The 18,939-nt window shown below is 33.5% G+C and overlaps 1 protein-coding gene and 1 non-coding gene across 16 annotated transcripts in view; both read right to left on the bottom strand.

Moving 5' to 3' along the window:
- Positions 1-18,939, bottom strand: part of Ccdc15 (coiled-coil domain containing 15) — a 70,503-nt gene that overhangs the window by 11,703 nt on the left and 39,861 nt on the right. The window contains exons 14-15 of one of the 15 annotated variants that reach the window (XR_011708620.1): positions 17,399-17,546; positions 10,260-10,398 (exon numbers count right to left, since the gene is read on the bottom strand). The exons of 12 other annotated variants lie outside the window; for them this stretch is intronic. The gene's annotated coding sequence lies outside the window, so the exon portion shown is untranslated. The remainder of the gene's footprint in view (positions 1-10,259; positions 10,399-17,398; positions 17,547-18,939) is intronic. 2 more of the 15 variants (XR_011708622.1, XR_011708621.1) reach the window with 2 other exon arrangements.
- Trnav-uac (transfer RNA valine (anticodon UAC)) lies at positions 6,886-6,958 on the bottom strand. Its single transcript has one exon. It is a non-coding gene; the product is annotated as a tRNA-Val (tRNA).

Raw genomic sequence — 18,939 nt, 5'->3', positions numbered from 1 at the left:
AATTTAAGACTAGTGAGACTGATTTGCTAGATGTTTAAGATCAAGACTTAAAAATTAAAGTTAAATTAAAAGGGCCAAGAAAATCAATATTTGGCTCTTGCCCTCCGAGTCAGTCTGAATCTAGGGAAGAGAGGAATTCTCTAAAGAGCTTTGCATTTTTGGGCCACATAACCTCCTGATCAGGGAGACTAATGGGATCCTTGGAGAACAGAAAGCCATCAGTACATTTGCTATAAAGAGGAAGGTCATTAGAGAAGGGAGACATCCCTGATGCTTCCAAGGGAAGTCACATGGTCAAGCAAGACCTGGACCCATCCTAGCGCAAATGGCACTAGCAGAACTAAGAAGCTGCTCTAAAGTTCCCCCAGGAATGACTCCCCTGGAAACTCAGCTGACTATTAACAATAGACAGAAACAAAAGTCAGTTTGACTACTTCATCTTAAACACCTAGCAAAAACAGTTAAAACCAAAACACAGCCATTTTTGGGCATTTAAAAATAATAATAGTTAAATGTAACTTAAGGTATATACCTTGTGTTAGCCCCTAAGAAGTAAGACTGGAGGCTACAAAAGAGATTCTTAGGCAGAAATGCCTGATAACTATCAAAAACAAAACAAAACAAAACAAAAAAACTATCAAGAGGAACTGCCAGAGTATTTTTTAGTTTAAGGCTTACAGATATTCCTAACCTATACAGGTAGGCGTGGTGTTTGCTAGTATGATTATCAAGCCCTAAGAAACAGAATTAAAGGTTTCTCTATTAGACACAGAGGTCATACTAGTAAAAGGATTTTGCAAGATCAGATGACATTAAATTATTTAACTATATCTTATGGGGATGGACATCTGTAACACTAAAAGTTAAATGTTAAAGGTCTATTGGGGTCCCATGAATCTGGTATTACAAAAGCTTGGTTCCCAGCTTGGTGCTCTTGGAAGGTGACACTTGAGGAAATGAGGCCTAATAGGAGGTCCTTAGTTCTTTGGGGACTGTGAAATTTTAACCCCTTTCTTATTTTCTCTTTCTACTCTCTAGCCATGAGGTAAGCATTCCACCATAAGCCTTCTGCCATAATGTGGTGCTTTGCCACAAGTCCAAAGTAGCAGGGTCAACCAATCATGGTCTAGAGTTTCTGAAACCATTAGCCAAAATAAACCTTTTCTCTTTGTTAAGTAAATTATCTCAGTTATTTTATACAGCAACAGAAGTTGACCAACACATCTAGCAACCAATAAAATAAAATTCACAATGTCATATATCCCATCAATGATCCACCAGGCACGTAAAACTCATAATGAGGAAAATAATCAATCAATAAAGAGATGCTCAATATCACTAATTATCAAGAAAATGCAAACCAAAGTCACAATGAAATGATCACTGCCTATCTACCAGCATGGCTACTATCAAAACAAATATGGTGGCACACACTTGTAATCCCAGCCATGCAGGAGGCGGGGGCAGGAGAACTGCAAGTTCAAGGCCAAACAGTGAGAACCAGTCTCAAAAAATAAAAGGCTGGGCAAGCTCTAGTGGTAGAGCCCCCTGAGGGTTTAATTCCCAATCCCACCCAAAAAAAAAAAAAAAAAAAAGGAAAAGAAAAGAAACAAACAAACAAATAAAAAAATGAGGATATGAGAGATTAAAACCCTTGTGCATGGTTGGGATTATAAAGTAGTGTACCATTATGAAAAACAACTATATGATCCAGTAACCTCACTTTTATGTACATATCCAAAAGAATTAAAGAATTAAAAGGAATGTCTCAAAAACATGCTTGTACTTTCATTTCCAGAGAAGCACTAATTCATAATAACTAAGAGGTGGACAGAACCCAAATGTAAGTTGACAGATCAATGGATAAACAAATTTTGATATATAGATATAATGGAATATTATTCAGCCTTTAAAAAAAGAAGCAAATCTTATCACATGCAACAACATGGATGAGCTTTAAGGACAGTATGCTAAGTGAAATAAGCCAGGCAAAAAAGACAAATAGTATATGATGTCATTTATAGTAAGGTTTAACGTCAAATTCACAGAGACACAAAGCAGAATGCTGGTTACTGGGGGCTGAGGAAAAGGAGAAAAGAGAAGTTGTTTCAAGAGAACAGATTTCAAATCTTCAGGATCTGCAGATCTGTTTCACCATAGTGTAAGTATACTTAACACTCCTATGTGGTTAAAAATGGTTAAAATGGTAAATTTTATTTTATGTTTTTTTTTACCATAATTTTAAAAACGTGTCACATAAATAAATGAATAAGTTTTAAAAGATTAAAATAAGTAACACTAAAAGTTACTTTTGTATTCAGACATACAAAAGTTGAAATAAATTTCATCTCCAGTAGACTCACAACTTTAAGCAATGTTAAAAGCTATCTTTCAGGAAGAAGAAAACGATACTATGCGTTTATATATTTATGATATTTATCACTATTTAAATCTCTTTAAAATTGGTTGCTTAAGCCAAAAAAAAAATAACAGTGCATTTTATGTGTAAAAAGTAAAATGCATGAAAATATGAATATAAAGGATAGAATGGGAAAAATGGAAAAATATATTATTATATACATGAAGTGGCACAATACCATTTTAAAGCAGACAGTGAAAAGTTGGTGATGTATAGTATAAACTCTAGAATATTCAATGAAATAACATAACAAAGAGTTACAACTACTATAGATTGAGTTACAACAACAAAGGAGATTAAATGGAATCATAAAAATTGAAAAGTAATTCAAAACAAGGCAGAAAAAGAAAACAAAGAACAGGTAAAACAATAGAAAAAAATAGCAAATGATATACTCATTTCTAACACTATCGATAATCCTATTAAATGTAAAATGGTCTGAACAACTTAATTAAAGGCAGAGATTGTCACTTATGGCAAAAATTTGAGACCTGACTACATGTTGTGAACAAAAAATGTATTTTAAATGTAAAGGTACAAATAATTTAAAATAAAAGGGTAGAAGAAAAGATATATTATGCCATACTAGTTAAAAGGCTAGAATCACACACATACACCAGACATATACACACACATCAGACACGTATATATACATACATATATTATGCATATATATGTATATATGTATGTAATATAAAATATGTATGTAATATAAATGTGTACGTATATATGTACGTGTGTGTATGTGTATATATATACATACACACACACACAACACACATACATACACACACACACACCAGAAATGCAGATTTCAACCAGAAACAACTATCAGGGATAAAGAAAAGAGACATAACAACCCCAACACTTATGTACCTGAAAACAGCTTCAAAATAAAGGAAAGACTGAGAGAGCTATAAGGAGATACAAACAAATTCAGTTACAGTCATAACTTTCAATACCTTCCACAAATTACTAAAAGAGTTAAGTAGGCAGAAAATGGTGAGGCTATAATAAAGTTGACTAACATTACCCAACTCAATCTAAGGGACATTTATGTAACACTATATTTATAGAAGAGCAGGATGTACATTATTCTATTGTAACGCTCTTGAACTTGGAACATTTACCAAGATGGACAATATTCTGGGCCATAAATCAAACGTCAATAAATTTGAAAGAATTCAACTCATAGCATAGTACTCTCTAACCACATGGAATTAAATAAGAAATCAATAACAAACAGATACTTGTAAAATTGCCATGTATTTGAAAATTAAATAAAAATCCCCATGTGCTTAGAATCTAAGTAACATACTCTAAATAACCCATGATCAGAGAAGAAATAAAAAGCATAAATTAGAAGAAATTTTGAACTAAATGAAAATGAATTTATTAGATGCTGCTCAAGAATATTTAGTGGAAAATTTATAGTACTAAATGCTTCTGCTAAAAAACATAAAAAGAAGGGTCTCAAATCAAAGATCTTAGTTTTTATCTTAAGAAATTTAAAAGAGGAAGAAATCAAGCCCAAGGTAATCAGAAGAAATAACAGATTTAAAACTGAAATCAGTGAATCAGAAAACAGAAAAATGATACAAGAAAATTAATGAAACCCAAAAAAACATTATAATAAGATTAATAAAATTTATAAATCTTGAGTTAGTTGGACTATGGAAGGATAAAAATTATTAATATAAAAAATAAGAGTTGATATTACTTCAAATTCTATGAATATTAAAAGAAGACTAAGGACATTTTATGATATTAAATTTGTCAATTTAGATGAAATGACAAATTATTTGGAAGACACAAAATACTTAAAAGCTCACTTAAGAAAAAAACTAGTAATACAAATAGCCCTATATTCATGACTATTGAAAATATAGCTAAGAATTTTTCTGGACAATGAGAAGTCCAGAACCAGATGGATTTACTGGCAAATTCTACTAAATACTTAAGCAAAAATTAATACCAATTGTATATAAAGTCTTTCAATAAAATTGGAGATAATAATTCCCAAATCATTCTATAAGGCTAGAATTACCCTGAAGCCAAAACATGACAAAGATATTGAACAGAGTAAAGTACTGGGGTTGGGGCTTTAGCTCAGTGGTAAAGCAAAGGGTTTAATCCTCACTGGGATCCTCACTCAGCACCACATGAAAACAAAGATACTGTGTGTTCCTCTACAACTAAATAAATATTTTTTAAAAAAAGAAAGAAAGAAAAAGTACCAGCTAATATCTCTCAAATCATAGATGTAAAAATTCTATGTTCATATATGACTACACAACCAGTGTGATTCTACATTGTGTACAACCAAACGAATGAGAAGTTATACGCCATTTATGTATGATGTGTCAAAGTACATTCTACTGTCATATATAATTAAAACAAGTAAAAAAAATTTAAAAAGGCAAAAAAATCCTAAACAAAATTTTAGGAAATAAAATCAAACAACATATTAAAAGGATAATATATTATTACCAAGTAGGATAAACTCCAGGAATAGAGTTGGTTTCACATTCAAAAGTCAAACAGCGTAATTCAACATATTAACAAAATACAAAAAGAAAAACTACAATTATCTCAACAGAAAAAGAATTTTACAAAATCCAACAACCTTTTCTCTTTGTTTTTGTATGAGGGATTGAATCCAGGGACATTTTACCATTGAGTTACATCCCCAATGCTTTTTATCTTTTATTTTGAGACAGGACATTGCTAAGTTGCTTAGGGCCTCACTAAGTTGCTGAGGCTGTCCTGAAACTTGCGATTCTCCTGCCTCAGTCACCTGAATCGCTGGAATTACAAGTACGTGCCCCCATGTCTATCTCCAACACCCATTTCTTAAAAAACTAGGAAGAGAAGGGAACTTCCTTAGTTTGATAAAGAGCATTTATTGAAAATCCACAGCTAATGTCATACTTAATGATGAAAGACTAAATGCTTCCTCTCCAAGATCAGGGACTGTCTATTCTCATAGATTCTGTTCAACATTGTACTGAAAGTTGTAGCCAGTGCATTCTGGCAAGAAAGAAGAAATAAAATACATCCAATTTAAAGACAGAGGTAAAACAGTCTTTAATTGAAGTTGATAGCTATGTAAAAATCAAGAGGAATTTATAAATAACTTTAGTAAGGTCACAGGGCCCAAGATTAATATCCAAAAGTCAATTGTGCATTTCTACATAGTACCAACTATCATAACGTGAAATTTTAAAACAGTACCATTTAAAATAGATCAAAAATATGTAATACTTAGGCATAGATCTGACAAAAGACATGAATTACCTATACATGGAAAACTAAAAAACATTGCTGAGGAAAATTAAAGAGTTATATAAACGGAGAGATATGCCTGATCATGGGGTGGAAGACTCAATATTGTTATAAAATCAATATTAAAATTTCCCCTTGAGATTGAACACAATCCCAATTAACCAAGAAGATTTTCTTGTGGAATTTGAAACACTGATCTGATTATTAAATTCACGTGGAAATGCAAAGGGCTTAGAATACCCAAGATAACTGAAAAGAAAAAATTGGAAATCTAATACCGATTTCAAGCATTATTATAAAGCTGCACTAATTGGAATTTCATGGTATTAATATAAAGAGAGACAGACAGATTGATGAAACAGAAGAGAAAGTCAGAAATAATCCCCCTATACACACTCAGACAACTCATTCTCAAACACATTTACAGGAGTTATAATTTACATACCACTAATTTCATCACCACTATAATGTTATTAGAGAACATTTCCATCATTCCAAAAGGAAATATTGTACCAATGAGTAGTCACTCTCTACTTTTCCCACAAACCTAAGCAACCACTAACCTTCCTGTCTCTACAGATCTGCCTTCACTAGACATTTCATATAAATGGGATTATCCAATATGTAGTTAACCTTTTGTGACTGGCTTCTTTCACCTGGCATAATGTTTTCAAAATCTATCCATGTTATAATAGTACTTCTTTTTTACTGCTGATATCCCATTGTATGACTATGCTACATGTATGACTATACTACATGTTATTTTCTCTACTTATCAGTTTTCAGACATTGTGGATGCTAGTTTTCAAAGTGCCTATGTTATTGCAATTTCCCACTAGGGATGTAGGAGGATTACAATTTCTCCACATCCTGACCAATATTTGTGATTATCTTTTATTTATCATGGCTATTCTAATGGTCGTGAACTGGTATCCTGTGGTTCTGATTTCCATTTCCAATAACTAATAATGTTAAGCATATTTTTTCATGTATATATTAGCTATTTTTATGTTTTCCTGGGAGAAATATCAATCTAAATCTTTGTCCACTTTTTTTTTCAGTGCTGGGGATAAAAATAGATGTTAGGTAGGCACTCTACACTAAGCTACATGTCCAGCCTCTTGCCTACTTCTAAGTTAGATTAACTGTCTTTTTTATTATTATTATATTTATTATTATTTTGGTGACACTGGGGATTGAATCCAGGACCTTGTGCATGTAAGGCAAGCACTCTACCAACTGAGCTATACCCCCAGCCTTGTCTTTTTTATTATTGAGTTGCTAGAGTTCTTTATATATTCTAGGTATGTCCTTTATCAAATATAAATTTACAAATACTTTCTGCTATTTCATAGTTGTCTTTTCACTTTATTTTTAAATTTTGATCATGTCCAATTTATCAATCTTCTTTTTTATTGTTTGTTGAACAACTGATTTTTTTAAAAATTTTTTTTAGTTGTTGATGGACCTTTATTTTTATTTCTTTATATGTTCTGCTGAAAATAGAACCCAGTGCCTCACACATGCTAGGCAAGCGTTCTACCACTGAGCCATAACCCCAGCCCCCCCACAACTGATTTTTGACAAACACACAAAAGCAATGCAGTACGAAAAAAAATACAGCCTTTCACCATACAAAAATAGCCCTTCCACCATGTATGAAAATTAACTCAACCTAGATCACAGACCTAAATATAAAACTTAAAAGGATAATCGTTCAAGAGGAAAGCATAGAAGAAAATCTTTGTGACCTTAGGTTAGGCAAGGATTTGTTAAATATGACACAATCTATAAAAGAATAAACTGAAGAACAGGAATTCATCAAAATGTAAAACTTCTCTTTAAAAGACAATGTGAAGATTAAGAAACAAGCCATAGACTGGAAGAAGATCTTCACAAAGCATATATTTGATAAAGGATTTGTATCCACTTTATAGTAAAGGACTCTTGAACCTCAACAGTAAGACAACAATCCAAATTTAAAATTTGATTTTTCAACAGACCACCAAAACCAACACACAGATGGCAAAGAAATACATGGAAATAAGTTCAATGTCATTCATCCCTCGGGAAATGCAAACTAAAACTACAATGAGATATCACTGCACAACCACCTATTCAAATAGCTAAAATAAAAAAGACTGATCATGACAAGAGTTGTGAGAATGTAAGGAAACTTGAACCCTCATATACTGCTATAATATAAAATATAAATATAAAATGCTGAAATGTTAGTATGTTCTTAAGGCCCCCAGAATTTTGGGAATGGTAGATGAGCACTGGTTTCAGCATAAGTCACCAGCTGCATTAGCCATTAACAAGATAAGACAGCCTGTCCTTTGAAGCTTTGAAACCAGGCACTGGCTTTTCTTAGCAATGAAAGTCCTGTGTTCTATAAATGGAACAAAGCTAAGATGATGGCATGTCTGTTTACAATATGGTTTACTAAATAATTTATGCCCACTGTTGATACTACTGATCAAAGAGAAATATTTCTTTCAAAATATTATTGCTGATTGATAATGCACTTGGTTAACCAAGAACTCTGATGGAGACGAACAATAAGAGTAATGCTATTTTAATGCCTACTAACACAACATCCATTCTATGGCAAAGGGAATAATTTCAACTTTTAAGTCTTATTATTTGCAGAATATATTTTTTAAGGCTATGATTGTCATATATACTTATTACTCTAATGCACTGGAGCAAAATAAACTGTAAGCCTTCTTAGATGCCACTAAAAGCATTTATGATTCACAGGAGAGGTCAAAATATCAACAGTAACAGGAACTTGAAGGAAGATAATCACAACTCTTGTGGTAGATATTTAGGGATTTAAGACTTTGTGAAGGAAGTAACTGCAGATATGGTAGAAAGAGTAAGAGGACTAGAATTCAAAATGAAGCCTTGAAGATATGACTGCATTGCTGTAATCTCATGATAAACCTTTAAAAGATGAGGAGTTGCTTCTCATGGATGAGCAAACAAAAATTTTTTTTTTTGAACCAGAATCTACTTTTTTTAGGGGGCAGATACCAAGGATTGAACTCAGGGGCACTCAACTACTGAGCCACATCTCCAAGCTTTTTCTGTATTTTATTTAGAGACAGGGTCCCACTGAGTTGTTTAGAGCCTCGCCATTAATGAGGCTGGTTTTGAACTTGCAATCTTCTTGCTGCAGCCTCTTGAGCCGCTGGGATTACAGGAAGTGTGCCACTGCACCTGGTTGGAATCTACTTTTGTTGAAAATGTTGTTAACAGTGTTGAAAAGACAACAAAGGATTTAGAATATAACACAAATTTAGTTGATAAAGCAGGAGCAGGGTTTAAGAGGATGGACTACAATTTTGAAAAAAGTTCTACTGTGGATAAAATGCTATTAAAAAAAATCACATTGCTACAGGGAAATCTTTCATGAAAGGAAGAGTCACCTGATATGGTAAATTCCATTATGGTCTTATTTTAAGAAATTGCTACAGCCACCCCAACCTTCAGCAACCACCACTCTGATCAGTTAGCAACAATCAACAGTGAGGCAAGATGCTCAACCAGCAAAATTATGACTTGCTAAATGCTCAGATAAACCTTAGCATTTTTTAGCAACAATGAATTTTTAATTACATACATTTTATAGACATAATGCTATTGCACACTTAATAGACTACAGTATTGTATAAACATGGTATTTAAAAAATTTTTTTATTTGTATTTAGTATTGTATCCATTTGTGGTGTGGAAGGATTGAACCCAGTGCTTCACATATATTAGGCAAGTGCTTTACCATTGAGCTACAACCTCAGCCCCTAAACATAGTTTACGTGCACTGGGAAATCAAAAAATTCATGGGACTCTCTGTTACGATATTCACTTTATTGCAGTGGTTTGAAATTGAACTCACAATATCTCCAAGGTATTCCTATACTTAACGTCTAAAAAATGCAAACCAATCTACAGTGACAGAAAGCAAAACAGTTGCCTGCAGAAGACTTAGTAGAGGAGGCAGGAAGGAGGGGTTAGCAAGATGCATGAGAAGACTTTTGGGGATGTTAGATATATTTACTCTCTTGACTTTAGTGGTGGTTTCATGTGTGTATACATATGCCAAAACTTTAAGTATATATAGTTTATTATGTATCTACTCATTATACTCATTAAAAATACCTACTTAGGAGTAGATAGGAAATGAGTAATTCAGAAAAGGCATAAGAAAAGAGCTTTTGTGAAGAAATATGATTTGCTGGAGATGTAATTCAGTAGTGGAGTGCATGCTATAGTACAGAGGCTGTAGCAATTTCTTAAAATACGACAATAATGAAATTTGCCTTATCAGTTGACTCTTCCTTTCACAAAAGATTTCCCTGTGAGCGCTGTGAAGCTGTTTGAGAGCATCCACAAGGCCCTGGGTTCAATTCCTAACACCAAAAAGAAACAGAATTGATTAAAGACTAGAACTTATTAATACATGTTGAAAAGGCCAAGTACTAAAAGTTATTTTGAAACAAATGAGCTACTATTTCCTAAACAATACTATGAGACCAACTCTCATTCATACCTGTTCAATGAAGCATGGACTACTGAGAATTCTGGGTTTTCATCCATTTGTGGCAGGCCATGAACTCCAGGGTAATCAGTCTTCCATTTTGTTAGATTAACAAGGTATAAGTAAAAATCTGGAAGACATCCTACAAAGGCTGAAAGATCAGGTAAGTTATGATAACTGTGGAACCAAATCTGTCCATATTCCAACAGCTAATCACTGGCCACCTCCGGGAGAAACAAGGCCATCTTAAATAAGGATTTTGTTACAACTGCCCTCCCCATACTTGCTAGTATTTCCTAAGCTACAACTATAAACCTAAATTGAGTATTTCTCAAAGAGTATAGAACATAAAAACAGTTTTTATGGCATATTTCAAACTCAAATGTAACATAACATTATAATAGGGTAGAGGGATATCTTTTTATGCTAGTAAAGATCAAGATTTAAAAGCACATAAGGCAGGGTACTAGGAATGTGAGAAGGGGATGTGGAAAAAGGCCAAAATAGGCAGATACATTTTATAATTAACCTTAAAATATATTTTGCCTTGCTTTCTTAAAATAAGCTAGAGAATAAATGGAAAAGTTTAAAAGACTACAGAATTTTAAAGCTGAGCCTAAGATCACAGTTACTCTTTGCTAGGAGTCTGACACACAAAGATCTTATCCCAAAAAGCCAGTAAAGGAAAAATATTTGAGGACGTTCATATTTGTTAAATTTAATAACTCCTGACCTTGTGAAAAAGGTAATGAACTAATTGAGGTTTTCAATAATGAAATATAAATGGAACCCAGTGGATGACAACAGAAAAGATGAACCATCAAATTCAAAATATATTTTAATTTGGACACTACAAGCAAAAGCATAAACAATTTCATATGAAGTTCTTACTTACCAGAATAATTCTCTATACCAATTACTCTCTACATCAGTAAACTAAGAGGATTGTTTTTTTAAGTGTCAACCTTAAATCTTGGTACTGGGACAGTCAGTTACTAGAAATGATGAAATCAAGTCCCTTCCTCTTTTTTTTTTTTAATATTTATTTTTTAGAAGTAGTTGGACACAATACCTTTGTTTATTTATTTTTATGTGGTGCTGAGGATCGAACCCAAGGCCTCACACATGCTAGATGAGCGCTTTACCGCTGAGCCACAATTCCAGGCCCCCTTCCTCTCTTCACAGCTATTCTTCTCCTTGTAGTCAAACATCATGATTGAGTTATCTAGATTTTCTGTCTTTAGTTTCACACTTCCTTACCCATTCCAAAATAGCTCTAAGATCCATTATTTCACCAAACCAGCTCTAAGGTCACTGGTGGACTACAAACATTTAATTCATTTAGTATTTACCTTCTCAACAGGAACAATATTGTTCCCAAGGAGGGGGGAATCTTAGATATGAAAATAGCTTGCTGCCCTCCAAAAAGCCACAGTACATAACCAGAAATGCATTTTATCTGTGTATTAAAATTTTAAGGGGAGCAATGTGAAAAAAAAGTCTTTAAAAAGCTCTGTAAAGGCATCATAATGAAGGTTGAGAAATATTGAGGAAGCATTTTTCAGTCTTCATTTTACTTGCCCTATTAGAAATATTTAATATTAAGCCGGTGCGGTGGTGCACACCTGTAATCCCAGTGGCTCAGGAGGCTGAGGCAGGAGGATCACAAGTTCAAAGCCAGCCTTAGCAATTTAGCAAGGCCCTAAGTAATTCAGTGAGACCCTGTCTCTAAATAAAATATAAAAAAAGGGCTGGGGATGTGCTCAGTGGTTAAGTGCCTCTGGGCTCAATCCCCAGTACCAAAAAAAAAAAAAAAAGAAATATTTAACATTGTTAATTACACCTTCCTTCTTGTAATTTTCCTCTTCCTCAGCCTCTGTGACACAATATTTTCCCCTGGATTTCCTCATATATCCTCTAGACCATCCTTCTCTGTCTCCTTTATAAGCCCATCTAACCAAAGTTTAATTCTAGGCACTCTCCTCTCCTTACCTATACGTTCTCCATAGATGACTTAATATATATACTTTCTGTTCCAGTTCCCACGCATAACCACCTGTAACTAACTTATAAAGCTATACTCCAATCCAGGTCATGAGAGTCAAAACTACTTTTCTACCTGCCAATTTGACATCTCTTTTTTTTTTTTGAATGAAGAAAACATTTTTTTTCTTTTTAAATTTTTTTTAAATAAATGACAGCAGAATGCATTACAATTCTTATTACACATATACAGCACAATTTTTCATATATCTGGTTGTATATAAAGTATGTTGACAACAATTCGTGTCTTCATACATGTACTTTGGATAATGATGTTCATCACATTCCACCATCCTTGGTAATCCCCTGCCCCCTCCCTTTCCCTCCTACCCCTCTGCCCTATCTAGAATTCATCTATTCCTCCTGTGCTCCCTCTCTCTACCCCGCTATGAATCAGCCTCCTTATATCAGGGAAAACATTCAGCATTTGTTTTTGTTCCGATTGGCTAACTTCACTTAGCATTATCTTCTCCAATGCCATCCATTTACCTGCAAATGCCAATGATTTTATTCTCTTTTATTACTGAGTAAAATTCCAATTGTGTGTATATGCCAGATTTTTTTTTTTTATTGATTCATCTACTGAAGGGCATCTAGGTTGGTTTCCCAGTTTAGCTATTGTGAAATGTGCTGTATAAACATTGATGTGGCTTTGTTCTTGCAGTATGCTGTTTTTAAGTCCTTTGGACCAAGAAAAGGAATAACTGGGTCAAATGATGGTCCCATTTCCAGATTTCCAAGGACTTTCCATACTGCTTTCCATATTGGCTGCACCAATTTGCAGTCCCACTAGAAATGTATGAGTGTGCCTTTCCCCTACATTATCGCCTTCACTTATTGTTGTTTGTCTTCATAATAGCTGCCATTCTGACTGGAGTGAGATGATATCTTAGAGTAGTTTTGATTTGCATTTCTCTAATTGCTAGAGATGATGAACATTTTTTCATATATTTGTTGATTGACTGTATATCCTCTTCTGAGAAGTGTCTGTTCAGGTCCTTGGCTCATTTATTGATAATAAAAAAAAAAAAAAAAATTAAAGCAGCAAACAGACACCACAATTGAGATGAAACTAATGTCAAATTACCTAACATGGATATTAATGTTGTTTTCATAAAAATGTTTCAATAAATAATTGTAAGCTTTCTTGAGACAAATAAAAAATGACATCTCAACTTAATGTCTCACAGAAACTTTTTGGGAAAAGAATCCACAGCTTTGGTCATATTCTCAAGTTGTTCTTAACAACTGTCTTTTAGAGTAGTTTCAGAAGGGACGATAAAATCCAAAATGACAGTTCTAACTACAAAAGTTGATACAAATAATTACTCTAAAAACAAGTTTCTATTCTCTTATGTAAATATACCTTCTATTGATACATAATGGAAACCAGCCTAGGTCAGAAATTAACATGTCAATACAACTGTTTCTCTCAGAGTAATGACAGAAATACTATTCTAACTTCTCTAGTTATGCTAAAAGGTATTTTGAAACCAGCACATATTTTTCAATAAAAGAGAGGTAAGAGTGTAAGAGATTGCAAATTGGTTTATAAACTTAGTATTCTAGATATTCACAAACAATAGACATGAATATTTGCATTTTTGAAGAGAATCCTGTAAACAAAATGATATCACTGGGAAATTGTATATAAAAGAATATAAAAATATATTCCTATAATTCTAACAACCTATAAATTCTTCTTATTTTTCAGTCATCTTCCATAGAATGCCATAACACTACCCTTTCCAAAGTTAACTAAAATGGAGACTAGAACCAAAACTGAGGGCTATCTTTTTATTCCATGGATTCTTCCTTTGTGAACAATATAAAACTGATTCATATACATTAGTAGTGAAAGAGGTGCTCTGTCAGAAAATCGACTTCTCAAGGAGGAGGAAGAAATCTGCCTCGTTAACACAATAGGATTAAGGCCTAATCTAGTATAGTCTAAATCTTTGTCTGCTGGTCTTGTTTCTGTCTCCTGATCCCTGATTCTGACAGTATTATTCCTTAGTGATTTCAGAAATCACTACTAAGAATAATTAAACATTTTCTACTGGACTCTCTACTTGGATTTCCTTTAAGTACCTCAAACCCAATGTGCTCCAATCTAAACTTATCCTCTCCACCTCCACCTCCTTCCTAGCAAATCTGTTTAATAGCAGTACCCCATTTATCTGGTGGCAGGAGCCATAAATCTGGGACTTATCCTTAAATTCTCCTCAGACAAAATCCTATTAGCTCTCTTAGCAGTTCTTCTCTTAAAACTGTTTCCCATTCTTTGCCACTTTTGCTTGACTTATGTGACAGGACACATTACAGATTTTAAAAGTTAAGGTGATGGAGTCAAATATGAGATTAAATCCCATTACCTAATTTCTCTGAAGCTCATTTGCGAATTTATAAAATAAAAAAGAACAATAAAATCTTCTAAGGATATTACTTCAATAATCTCCTCACATTTAGTCACATCTATTCCTACAATGCTTTCTAATGGGCTCTGAACCTTTTCTGTATAAAGTCCAACTTCCTTCTTTATACATACTAATCTCTTTATGATCTTTTCTTTCCTTATTTCTTAAGGCTCACTTCTGCCATTTCTTCAGTTCTAATCACATCAAGTTCAGAAGTGTCATTTTCTCTTACAAATCTTTGCTTTTGGCAGGCCTATTTCTTTTGCCTAGAATTTTCTGTTCATTCTTTCTTTAATCTAATCCCTACTTTGTCTTATGCCATTCCTATTAATAGCTCAAAACTCATTTCAGGAAGTCTTGCCTTTCCTTCTGACACTATGTACCTTCAAATTTGGTTTCTAACCACATTCTCCCACATATTCTTGAATTTTTTCTTCTAATGAAAAGAGTAGCAATTAACATTTACTGAACATACACTATGTGCCAGATAAGTTAAGCACATTTACATATTGTATTAACCACATTTACATATTACTTCATTTAATCCTCACAGCAACTTTATGAGGTATGTAGCATTATTACCCTTATTTTACAAAGAGGAAACTGAGGATTGCAGAGTTAGCTTTCCCAAAGTCACATAGCTGTCAGGTAGCAGAGCTAGGACTTTAATATAAAGTATTATAATTATCTATTTATTTATCTTCTTCTCCACTAATCAATCAAATCTATTTAGCCAGTTCCCTGAAGACTGGGATCATGCTTTTTATTTCTTCTACATCCTAAATCTAGTACGTCTACCAAGTAGTAGAAAACCCAATCATAGTTACTTAATAAACTAATGAAACCATGTTGTTTCTTATAATAACTGAAAGAGGTAAAGCAGTTATCATTCCTATTTACTAATATTTTTAAATACTGGTAAAATGAGTTTTGTTTTCAAATTAAATCATATAACCTCCATATAAAGAAGACATAAATGATTTAGTTTCTTCAAGAAGGAAAAAGTAAAAAGTTTAATTATTTGCCAACTATCAAACACAATTTTAAGTCTTCTGATACCATCTGTAATAATCAGAGCCCTTCTGTAATAATCAGACCTTTTTCTGAGGTCAAGAATATAAATCTAAAAAGAAAAATATTATCCAGCAAGAAATGGGAATAAAAAAAAAGCCTTAAGCAAACAAGCTTTCAAAGATCAGTAGTATTGCTAAAGAATCCCCCACTGACTGAGCCATGTGGTAGGCATGTCATGAGAAGATTTAGGTTCGACATAAAATACCCTCAGTAGGGGTGTATTAGCTTCATTTAAATGAACTAAACTAAATTTCCATTCTGTCTTTAACCTGATGAGCTTGAAAATATTTCTATAAAGGGCATAAAGAATTAAAAGAATTTTTAAATGCAGATCAGATCAAAATTATGGCTAAAGGATTTTTAGGTAATAGTAGGATAAATCTGGCCTACATATATTCATTTTTCTATTCTCCCTTGGTGCTCATCCTATTAATCATCACCCCCCTCCACTATCATGGTAGTAATAGTACTTCTTATTGTGATTTTTATTAAATGCAGATACAATGCTAAGAACTTTACATACATTTACTTATTTATTTATTTAAATATTATTAAAAAAATTTTTTTTTGCACTACTGGAGATTGAACCCAAGGGCACTCTACCATTGAGCCATCTCTATCCCTTTTTATTTTATTTTTTTTTTTTAATGCTTTTTTTATTATTTATTTTTATGTGGTGCTGAGGATTGAACCCAGTGCCCAACATGTGCAAGGCAAGCTCTCTAGCATTGAGCCACAGCCCCAGCCCTCCCTTTTTATTTTTTTATTTGAAACAGGGAAATGGTAAATTGCCCAGGCTGCCTGCAAACCTGAGATCTTTCTGCCTTCGCCTCTTGAAGAGCTGGGATTAAGGTATATGCCACCATATCTGGCCCCATTTTATAATTAAGAATATTAAGGTTTAAGGTTGCATAGCCAATAAAGGGTATATCCAAACTTAAGTCGATTTGTCTCTAATCCATGCTATGAACCACTATTTTGCCATGTATGCATGTTTTATTTTCTCAAAATAACAGTAGAGTGTCTGGCATGTAGTAGATTCTCAATTAAAGGTTTTTGCTATTGAAAAGTACAGAATAAGATAACACATAAAGGCCCTTTTAAGTTCCAAAACTGCAGAAATACTCATGTTATTTCCTTTCACCCTGACTCTGCTGGTTTTCTAATCTACTAATCTTATCCTCATCACCAGTAAACATATATTTATCTACTTAGACCCAGCTGAAATATAATTATTTCTCTAACTCCCCAGATAGAATCAGTAATTCCTTCTTTTGTGCTTATGGACCCTGTACCTACTTCTCCAACTGTACAAATTATATTATTTCTTTGCATACATGTTTCTCAGTCATCTTACCAAACTTAAAATTTGAGTGTTTCAAGAAGTGCAAATATATTTTGTTTATCTTTATATCAACTGAGTGTAGTAGAGTGCCTATGATAAGGAAAATGTGAAATTAATGTTTTCTAAATAAATGCAAAATCAGTCTTAGACCTGGATAAGAAAGGAGTACCTGCCTTGGAGCACGTAGTTTTGACAGTCCTGCTTTGGCCTTCCTCTGGCCACACTACTTTACATAGGCCACAGAGACTCATCAGGTAGGGGGAAAAGCTTACCTGAAGCCTATGCCTGCTCTTCTAGACTCTGCTCCAGGTACTGAGGCCCCTGGAGTTCTGTATTTCAACTTTCCATTTTCAAGGCCTAGATAGTCCTGTTCCCCACATAGGTCTTCCTGAGAGCAGACTGCATCTCTGATGTGAATACCTAGGTTCAGTGGAATATTAAGGGATGAATATTTGCAGGACATGTGCTCAGAACTTGGATATGTGGGCTGGGCTTAACATACATGTATTTAAGATTCTTTAAGGTATGAAATAAAGCAATGAGCAGAAAGAAAAATGGGGAGGGCTTGAGGCTGTCTCTTCTTATACTATCATGTTCCTGCATGTAATTCAGAGGCCTTCAATAATTACAAATTAAAACCTGATCTTCCAGGTCATAATTAAATCATATTTGTCAAGGTAGGAAAACATAATTCATTTAACAGTTTATGGCTCGGTTTATGACCTTTAAATACTTAGATGTAATTATGTAAGTTTGCAGTTTGTTTCTAGCCCAGCCCTACAAATGTTAAAAGGAAAGATTGAATGATCATGTAAATAAACTATAAATAAATGAAAATAAAAGTGAAAGTACTTAAAAATAATTCAATAAACATTTCCTTTGCCATGTTGCAACATTAAGGGCAGTACTTCTTTTTTTAAAAAAAATTCTTCTAAATAAAGACTACTTCTATTACAAAAATATTCATCCACTAAGATGAAGAAAAACTTATTAATACTGGAAAAGAAAAAGGTTACTAAATAAAAGGTTAATTTCCTTTCATTGAGTGAAAATAGCATTAAAAAAAATTAGGAAACTTTTAGGTCCAAAGACTACCTATCAGGCTATTTGAATCCATTCTAACACTTCACAAGAAACTGAATAGCAATTTCTATTAAAGATTATATATAATAATATTATTGTCTTATATTTTAAAGCACTTCACAACCTTTGGAGTATTTTCACATACTGGCAATTACTTAATCTCTTATGCATAATAGGTAAATGACATCTGACCACATGAATCTTCACATTCAACCCATGAGATTTTATTATAATGTTGTTTTGGGAGAGGAAGTACTGGGGATTGTGAACCTAGGGGCACTTTACCACTACTTTGCAGCCCTTTAGGTTTACTTAGTTGCTTAGGGCCTCACTATGTTGCTAAGACTGGCCTCAAACTTGCAATCCTCCTGCCTCAGCCTCTAGAGTCAATGGGATTATAGACAGTGTCACTATGCCCAGCTTTATTATAACTTTTTATGCATTGTTTCAAAGTCAAGTTGTCCTATGAAGGCAACTGGGGTTGAGTTCTGAGAGGAATTCAGCAAAAAATCTGTATAATACAAAACACCTGGCTAGGGATGTAGCTCAGTGATAAAGTATAATCAACATGATTAGCATGTGTGAGCCTCTGAGTTTAATCCCCAGCATCAAAACAAAACAAAAATGAAACCAGGGAAAAGAATTTCTTCACCTTAATAAAAAACATCTACAAAAAATTCACAGCTAACATCACACTTAGTGGGGAGAAACTATTAATTTTCCTGCTAGG

Source organism: Marmota flaviventris, chromosome 9 (genome assembly GCF_047511675.1).
Source record: "Marmota flaviventris isolate mMarFla1 chromosome 9, mMarFla1.hap1, whole genome shotgun sequence".
Lineage (NCBI taxonomy): Eukaryota > Metazoa > Chordata > Mammalia > Rodentia > Sciuridae > Marmota > Marmota flaviventris.
This window is presented reverse-complemented; position numbering and strand designations above follow the sequence as displayed.